The sequence below is a fragment of the Sinocyclocheilus rhinocerous genome, unplaced genomic scaffold (genome assembly GCF_001515625.1).
Source record: "Sinocyclocheilus rhinocerous isolate Xijiao unplaced genomic scaffold, SAMN03320098_v1.1 scaffold486, whole genome shotgun sequence".
In the NCBI taxonomy this organism is placed as follows: Eukaryota; Metazoa; Chordata; class Actinopteri; order Cypriniformes; family Cyprinidae; genus Sinocyclocheilus; species Sinocyclocheilus rhinocerous.
In genome coordinates, this window is record NW_015661373.1 from 580824 (window position 1) to 591040 (window position 10217).

General features: G+C 38.8%; 1 pseudogene; it reads left to right on the forward strand.

The window, feature by feature from the left end:
- Window positions 1-240: 240 nt before the first annotated feature.
- The window catches only part of LOC107726307 (KN motif and ankyrin repeat domain-containing protein 1-like), a 15685-nt pseudogene continuing 5708 nt past the window's right edge, over window positions 241-10217 (forward strand).

A 10217-nucleotide genomic window follows, 5' to 3' on the forward strand; every position in this document is an offset into this window, starting at 1 on the left:
TCTAAATTCTTAAATTTTGTGTAGGATGTACAGTATTAAGCGACATTTTAATAATTTTGTTAAATAAAAAATGCTATTTTTAAATCTAATTTATATTTATACATACCACATATAAATATATACCATATAATAATACATGTGGTTATTTTACATTTAAATAGTAAGTACGAGGTAGTGCGCTATTCCGAACTCAAGCTGATAGACCTCTGCTGCATACCTGCCGTAATGCGTCATGGCGTAAGCAGCAACTCTTCCATACGCATATACAGAGCAGCATGGTAAAGTTACCCCAGGACTGGCTGTTTACGCTAAGCATTCAAAACGGGAGCACTGTTTCAAGATAAACAAAAGTGTTCAGTTGTAAATGCAGAAGAAACTCTGAGCAGTGTTCGTATTCATTTCGGAAGCTGCGCTTCGCTCTGGTATGTAAACAACGGACTCACCTGCACTAGTGCGGACGGGATATGTTTTTGGAAGTTATTCATTGCATTATTTAGTCGTTTCTTTAGGCAGTCTAACAATATTGCTGCAGACATGACGTTTTTGAGGGTTTAAATGTATGTAAATATCATTAATGCTTCGAAATATTATTTTAAAATATCCCAAGGCAAAGTAGAGTAATTAGTGCTACCAAAATAGAAAGTATTAGTTATTGCACTCTCTATTTAAGTTAGGTTTACATGAATGAAAAATGACTGGTATTAGCTCTGGGCTCTGTGGTACAGCTAGTCTCAAATCAGTGTATAATCCAGTGAGCCTAAAATATACTGGTCTGTACCAGGAGCAGATTATGTCCATTATTGCACAAATACATATTTTTCCCCTTAAAGAATGCAATATCCAGTAAACCTAACCAGATTGCTTTTCCTTCTTTCATTGCATTTCAACAAAACAACCTTTGTTTGTGTTTAAGGATTACATTTTAGTTGTTTTGCTAGATTTGCAGAATGGACATTTGTTATTTAGTAATCAAGTTCATTTGTAGTCTGTAAAGTAGGCTATGTTTTGTGCAAATTATATGCATATTAGATGCACAAATGATTTATCAAGTAGTTATTTCAGTTCATATTTGTTTTTCAGCAGTCTCTTTCTATGCCAAAAAATGATACAGAACTTCATCACTTTGTTGTTCTCTTTTTCATCAGTCATTTTTTTCCATTCATTTTATTAGTTGTTATTCTCAGGGATAACTTTATGCCCTAAAGCCTTTCATTCTTGTATAATATATACGTGTGTGTTCATGGATCAGTGTGCGTCCATTCGTGCGTGTTGTGTCCATGTGTCCGTGTCCTCTCACTGCCAAGCAATTCAGCTGACACAATGCTTTACCCAAAGCAGGTCTCATGTTTCAGATATCTGTCTGTAGTGACAGTGCAAGCTTCTCCTGTTTTGCAGGGTCTCTCTCATCCTTCATTTCTGTCATAATCAGAAAGAAGTGACATTACATGGTGGACACATATGGTTATGCTAGTTGTTAGTTATAGCTCAGTGTGTCACTGAGCTATAACTCCTGCTTGCAGCTGCAGCAACTGTAAAAACTATGCATCAAAGGGACAGTTTGCCCAAAATTGAATATACAGTGGGTACGGAAAGTATTCAGACCCCCTTAAATTTTTCACTCTTTGTTATATTGCAGCCATTTGCTAAAATCATTTAAGTTAATTTTTTTTCCTCATTAATGTACACACAGCACCCCATATTGACAGAAAAACACAGAATTGTTGATTAATAGTTACTGTTAATATAATTATCGTTATATACATAAGTTACTCACTCTCATGCCATTCCATACCCCTATGACAATTTTTTCCATGTATCACAAAAGGATAAATTTAAAGTAATGTAATAATAATAATAATAATACAACTTTATTGTCAACCCTAATGGTTGAAAATTATCTTTGACCATACCATTGACATCAGACATACATAACATTAAAACCACACGAATTTCAAAAAGACGTATCAGATCGTTCCACCTTAGTGTTTTGATTCAGATACCCAATTACTGCAGGCATAAATGAATTCTTATAGATGTTTCTCTCTGCCCTGGGCATTAAATAGCGCCTTCTGGAAGGCAATACGACAAACTGATCATTTAAAGGATGAGTAGCATCTTTCAGAATGCACTCAGCTTTCCCAACACATCTTAAAATTCACACCTGGTTCAAGGTTCTCTGTGGCTTACCAATGACCTTGCTCGCTATATTGATGACTCTAGTTAATGTATTTTTCTGTTTACAGTTCAAGTGCCCATACCAGGATGTTATATTATAGGTCAGCACACTTTCCACCAAGGACATGTAAACGATCTCCAGAATGTTCTGGCTCACACCAAAACTTCTAAGCTTCTGTATTAAAAACAGACGTTGCATACATTTCTTAAAAATATAATTAGTATTATCCTGGAAACTCAGCTTACTAAGGTACTTAAAGTGATCAACAATCTCATCAGGATGACTATCTATCATTACATTCTTGACTGAAATCCTCTGCCTACTATGCGTAATTACTAATTCCTTGGTTTTTCCTACACTGTAAAAAATTACTGTGAATTTAACGGTAAAAGACTGTAAAAATGCTACAGTAAAAACCTGTTAAATGGTTAACGGTAAATTCCCCTACTATATACGGTGAAACCTGCCTACTATGCGTAATTACTAATTCCTTGGTTTTTCCTACACTGTAAAAAATGACTGTGAATTTAACGGTAAAAGACTGTAAAAATGCTACAGTAAAAACCTGTTAAATGGTTAACGGTAAATTCCCCTACTATATACGGTGAAAAACTGTATTGGACATTACATGTATTGGACATTAATTTTACGGTAGTATACCGTTTTTGGAAGTGAAAAAGAGCGTATAATTTACAGTGAATAACCGTAAATTGACATTCCCAGAATTCCCTGCGTTACATTTCAAATTTGATGTTTTTTTGTTGAAATAACTATGTTTCTTAGTTTTTTTCTTATCAGTTTTGTATATTAGCGTTGTGCGTTACACCTAATGTTGTTCAGTTAATGTTTATTGCATTATTTCAGTTTCGTGTGTGTTACCATGATGGTGTTTGGTGTTTGGTGTTTGTGTGAATGACACTGTGCACCTTCTATATATTTTATTATTTAAAAGCTGCTTGTGATGGGCTTTGGTTCATCATGTGACTTTCTCATCACCACCTGCATTTGGTGGTTATCAGTGTATTACAAAGGTACAAAACAGATTTCAGTACTTCAATAGGTTGGTATATTAACATTATATCAGTTAATGAAATTACGGTATTTAACTGTAAATTTAAGTTAAAACCGTAAAACCTAAAATGTTGTTACCGTATTTTTTTACGGTAAAATTCTGGCAACCACAGCTGCCGTTTTTTTACCGTAAATTTTAAGGAATTTTTTTTACAGTGTATATTTAAAATCAGTGCACTATTGCTACACCAGATCAGTAATTCATCAACATATTTCATATATTCAGTTGAGTCATTTATACTGTTCTTATGTAAAAGGCCCACTAATGCCATATCAACCGCATATTTAAAAAGTTTAAAATTGGGATACTGTATCTTAAAATCATTGATATACAAAGAAAATAATATAGGTGACAAAACACTCCCCTGAGGGGCCCCAGTACTAACAACACACTCGTCTGACAGCTCACCATTGTACCATAACCTCTGTGTGCGAAACAATTAGGGCTGGGCAAAAAAAAAAATCGATTTTTCGATATATCGTTACAATAGAAAGTCCTTAATCCAAAGTACCAAGTGCTTTAGGGTCAAAAATGATCAAAGACTTCTGCTTTCCTGTCCCAAACCTATCTTGAGTAACAAAAGGGCCATTTGGCATTCCTGAAGGCACAGAATTGCTGATATCGATCAAGGCCTATAGGCCAACATGTGTATACATCGGGGGTCTGCTAATTGTCACACCTTTTGCACAGTGGGTGAAACTGTAATCTGCTGATTGGTCAGTTTGAATGTCTCACATTTGGTTTTTAATCACATGGTCAAGGAAGGGATAAAATAATATTGTAACTGTAGCTCGGTCTCTTTTCTTTGCTCTCTCTTTCTTTGCTGGGACTCTCGGGGCTCTGCCCTCTCTCCCTCTTTCTCTCTATCTCTCTTTCTCTCTCCCTCAGGTAACATTTTACATACATGCTGGGTACAATTAACTATGCTTTACCATCCTTCATCTATTTTGTAACCAATTCAAGTGTAACCATAACAAAACATTGTTATTAAGACATTTCTTTCATTAATTATGTGCTAACTAGTCTTGATTCAAGGTTGATATTGAAGTGCTACCTATTGCAAAACAATATAGTCACTTAATAGCAACGCTCTCCCACATATTTAGCTATTCTAACTGCGCTTATTTCCGTCGTTGGTATAAGTGGCAGTGGGTGGTAATAGACTAGAAATGTACAGTTTCATACCATCGTGCTGATAACGTTTCTTTAGTCATTCGGCAATCAACAGCCTGAACCTATAGGGAAACCACCCTTACAGTGCCCTTTGACACTCATAGATATCAATCGTTCAAGCAAAATATCGACCCTCATTGTATTAAATGCTGATGTAAAATCTAAAAATAAAATTCTGGCATATGCATTAGGTTTTTGCACATGATGAGTTACATAATTCATCATGGTTAACACAGCGTCATCAGTACCTCTATTTCGCTTATACGCAAATTGCAGTGGGTTGAGACTTAATCTGGCTGGTGACATTATATGTTTAACAATGACCGTTTCCATAGTTTTACACAACACAGAGGTCAATGCAATAGGACGAAAATAATTTAACGTACACACTGAAGGTCCCTTGGGCACAGGAATTATCACACTCTTTTTCCAAGAGGATGGTACAGAGCCAACTTGCAGCAAAATCTGAAATAAAATTTGTTAATACACCTTTCAACTGATGGCAACAGCTTTTTTAGCACTTTGCCACTAATGTTTTCCATGCAAGGGGACTGGACCTTTCAGTATGAAAAATAGATGAAAAAAGCACCATAAAAGCACTTTAACAGTGTCATAAAACACTGTATGCTTTCTATTCTAAATTATATTATAGCTTAATTTGTTGAATAGATGCAAGAACCGAATCAGTCCAATCATGAGCAAATCGTTCAAACCAGTTGATCCAAAAGATCAAAAAATAACAATTTTTGAACAACCCCTTTATGTTTTTTACTATCATTGTCTTTCTCATTCTTTCAGCCTCTCATTTTCTGTGGGTGGTGTATTGCAAAACTACATGAGACTGCTTACATTTCATATCTCCAGTAGGGGGCAGTATATGAAAAGATAATGAATCTTTGTTAACCATAAATAAACAGACACAAAACCTTCATCCTACACCTGTCTAGTTTTATATTTTTGTGTATATGTGGTTTGATTGAAGTGGCTTGAGTTTTAAGTTGTTAAATGGAATACAGCTTGCAATTTGGATAAAAACCTACCTGTAACATTTTCTTGTTAAACAAGAAAAGATTAATAGCAGAGCCCTGTTTGCAATACTTTGTCATTGAGTAATAAATAATCAATTTTATCAGCTAAACAACAACAGCACTTAGGTGATATGTTGTGCTCTGATTATATATTCTTGTCTGTTCTTGTTTTCCCAGCGTTTGCACTGCTGAGAAATTTAACAGTGGTATTGTCAATCAACAGCTGCCATGACTCAAGAAACACAGTTCCACCTTAATCGACAAGGTAAGAATCAGCAACTCTGCATTTGGAGTGTCCTTAAATATCACCAAAATGGCTTTGACTTGCATGCTCTCTTTTTATTTGTTTTTTTGTGTGTAAAGGTTGGTGTGGTTTTTCATTCCTTTTCAAAAGAAAAGTTTTAGAGTGCTTGAGTGGATGAAAGAGGGAGGGAATAAAAAGTAGTGGGAGGAGAGAAATGCAAAATAAGAGACTGAAGGCCTCCAGGAGGAGGAGAGCAGACAGAGTAAGACAGAGACAGAGAGGAAAAAGAGTTGAACTTTACTAGAACTTTATTAGATCTACAAAAAAAAATTTCTGTGGAAATTCTAACCTGCAGGTAAGAAAATTAATAAATATGTAATCTTTTTAGCCATATTCAATTTTAAATGACATTTGCTGCTGAGGTTTTTAATAAGGAATGCATTTTTTTCATAGAAATCAGATACATTTTGAAAGTTGAGAATGTCACCGTTTGAAATGTCCCTAGATTATAAAGAATATGTATGTACTATTTTATTCTGAAATGGTTTAGTTTTCTTTCTGCAAAGTCTCAACTTTATTCTGATTTTATATTGTGTTTTCAGACATGTCAGTGTTTTCCACAGTCATACATTTTAATGTTCTTGGTTTAGAAGTGTATTTTAGCTTTTACCCCAAAAAAACAAAAAAACAAAACTTATGTAGACACATTCAGATTAAAATATGAACTTTCTGTTCTCTTCCACATTTCCACAAGTCATTTTGTCTTCTTTGTTTAAACAGACTGGAGTGAGATCTCTGCTGACAATTATCAGAGTAGCCCGTTCAGCATTGATACACCATACGGGTACCAGCTTGACTTAGACTTTGTTAAATACGTGGATGATATTGAGCGAAGTGACACCATTCGCCGACTGCATTTTAACAAGCGGCCGGGGGTGGCAAATGCTGCCTCTGAGCCTCAGCGCATCGTAAACCCCACACACTGGACTTCCTCAGAGTCTTTGTCCTCGGTGAGCAGTGATGAAGCCAAGAAAACCTCTCCCTCTTCATCCTCTTTCTCTTCTTCTATTAACAGAAGAAGACCCCCACTTCCCCATTCCAAACCTAAATCTTCCAGTAAAAGACCAGAGGTCCCTCAAGACCTAGTCACCTCTCAGAGGGATGTACATGGGATGGCTACCCAAGCCACACAAAATCCTACCCCAAACAAATCAAATCCTCTAGTGGAAAAGACTTTGATGGAAACATGCAAGCGTTTGGAACATGAGAAAGGGCCTCCAGAACCACAGCCGCGGCGTAGACTGGCCAGTTTTGGTGGTATTGGCTCTAGTGGTACCGTCTCCATACACAGACTGGAGTGCCCTAAATCAAGGTGCTAAGATGACAGTCCTAGACCAGCCCAGGCAAGGTACCTTGTTATTGGGGAACCCCCTTAAAATCAGCCCCTCAAGCTCCGGCCGGGCATCTCCAGTGAGCGGTGTGAGCCCACTCCACCTGCAGATGGTCAGGGATCAGATGGCAGCTGCTTTACGTAGGTTAAAGGACATGGAGGAGCAAGTGAAGGCCATTCCTGTCCTACAGGTGAAGATTTCTGTTTTGCAGGAAGAAAAGAGACAACTGACCGCCTTGGTCAAGAGCCAAGATGAAGCTCAAAAATCAAGCTCTAGCATTGACAAAAATTTACAAGAATTGTACAGCAAACCAGCGATGGAGGGTTGGGAGCACAGTGCCATCTCTTGTCTGACAGATTTTCAACAGCTCAGTGTTGAAATGCTGCTGCTTGAAAGGAAGATCCAAGATGCACGTGTTGAATCCTCGGCTTTCAAGATGAGGGATCGAAAGTCTGTTGCAGTTGGAGATGACAGGAGCATCGATGAAGTTGTTGTCATTCATCAAGACAAATTAAACTTTTGTAAGGATGTTGCTGTTGATGCCAAACTTGAGACTCAGTCAGTGGCTGTCAGCATCACTGAGACTATGCTCGGGGTGGTATCCGACAAGGAAGCAGAAACCATGCTGCAGCAGCAAACCATCCAGCATTTAAGTGACCGGGTTCAGATACTGGAGGCCGAGCTTAAAGAAGCAATGCTCAAGGCAGAAATGGGTAGGCTGAGGAGTGAACTGCGGGAAGCAGAAGCGAGAAACCGTGCCGACAAGAGTTCCTCCGCGCACCCGCAGGTAAACTGCACCGCCACCCAGACTGGGTCGCAAACTCGGACTCTTGGGGTTGGAAACCACACCAACCTTGTGCATTCTGCTGTTGGAGGAGGACTAGAGCGGATTTCCATTGGTGTTGGAGTTTCCTGCAAACCTGAGGTGAAGGTTTAATCGTCTGGCCCAGATACATCTATGGAAGAGTGGGAAATGTGCAAAAGAGTAGAGCAAAAAGATCAGTGTGTCGGAAGCAAGTGTGTGGCAATACGCAGTCAAGGTGTTGGGACGACAGTGTGCATGTGTGATGCTACTACAATTACCTTAGAGACAATGGAGTACAAGAGAAGCATTGACAGCCGAACAGTGGGCTGTGGTGACTGCACTGTTGATGTGGATGTCAGGTCGGTCAAATCGCTAATTTCCCAAGGAACTGTCACTGACCCAGTTCGAAGGGTTGACCTGGGTGTGATGGCAATCCCACAGACCGTGTCTCAGCGTACCAGCACAGCCTTTTGCACCGTCTCACGCAGCACCAGCACTTTGCAGGCCTGTATATCTGAAACCAGCACCAACACAAAGCACACGCTCACCAGGGAAAGACATACCAACACAGCACACGCAGTGACCCGATCTCTGGCAGTTGGAGATGGGAAGGTTTGCAATTGTGTGGCTGCTGTTCAAACGCGCTCTGTTGGAACCACTGCATGCTTAGATAGAGGCACAAGCACCCCTGCTGTTCCTAATGTTATTACACGTGACATTGGCGTTGGAATGGCAAATATCAATGAGAATCTCCTCATCGGACTCCATACGCGGAACATTGCATGTGGTCCATCCCGTCTGCCAGATCCGGTCAAGACACGTAGTATTGGCGTAGAAGTGGGGGACGGGAGAATACGAAACTCAGAGGGAGAGATGTTTGTGCAGACCGAGCCTGGACTTGACCAATATATAGATCGCATGCAAAAATTACTTAAAGAACAACAGGATCTGTTAACCGACAGTCACCCTGCGTCAAAACAGTCCCATGGTGTTTTAGATGAACAAATTGGAGGTAATGATGTGTATATTTGTGTATCTACCTTTTGAAAGCAGTTTTTTGGCATTTTAGATACTTTATATGGTTTCAGCTGATTGCTTGCTTTCATTTCCTCTCTAATTCCCAGGCACTGCACAAAACCAGACATCAAATGAGACTTCAAGAGTTAAAGAAAAGAATCAAATGCAGTTGCAGATGTCTGCTGCTCTTCATGGTATGTATTTATTTGTGTCAAAGGCAACTCAAGTAAGTTAGCAAGCAAAAGTATAGCATACTGGTCTAAGTGACTCCACCCGACAAAGAAGTGCATGCAGGATACAAAAAGAAACAGAAAAGAGAAGGCTTTTTTTTTCAGAGTAATCTTTTTGCAGTGGAATTTGAACAGGAGATGGAAATAGCACTCTCTGGTTTGTCTTTTGGCTGAATAAACCCTACACTTAGAATATTTGGGCAGCTGTTGGCTTGAGGAATGCTCTCATGTCTTTTGGTATGTGGTAGACACAGGCATGAATACCATCCACACTGGAAGCCTGCTCTGCGCATGGTTTCTGAAAGACAGGAATGTTTGATTTTCAGGACTCCTTATTACAGAATAAAAAGTGCCTTTAGCAGGTGTTTGTGGTGTTTAAAGGAGTGTGTGCATGTTTAGGAACAAGAAGGGGATGTTTTCAGGGGGTTTTAAGCTTTTTTTTAAAGGTAAGGATCCGCAAATATGAGGATTCCTTCACAAAGGACTTCATTTCTTATTATTTAAATATTATGTTTCAAGGAAAGGGAGATGAACATCAGCTGTATGTAGATTTCATTTTAGCCCAGATTTTATCTGTATGTAGATTTTAACTGAACTGCACAACCAAAAACAATAGCAATTTGGTCCCACTTTATATTAAAGGGGTCATATGATGCGATTTCAATGTTTCCTTTCTCTTTGAAGTGTTACAATCTCTTGGTGCATAAAGAAGATCTGTAAAGTTGCAAAGACTAAAGTCTCAAATCCAAAGAGATATTCTTTATAAAAGTTAAGAGTCAACCACGCCTACCTAAAACGGCTCGTTCTAACACGCCCCCACATGTCTACATCACGATGTGGGAAGATTTGCATAACGCCGCCCAAATGTTCACGCAAAGATAGAAGGCGTAACTTTTATTCTCGCTGTAGTATTGTTGCTGCCCCCATGTCGTGAAGACGCGTGTGTGTATGTGTTCTGTGTGTTTCGTTGTGAAAGCGAAACTACTTTGTTTGGTCTTCCAAAAGAGGACGATATCCACTTCGTCATGCCTAGAGCTGATCCGTGCTGGTCGCGGAGGAAATGCATCAACTTCGCGCTGTG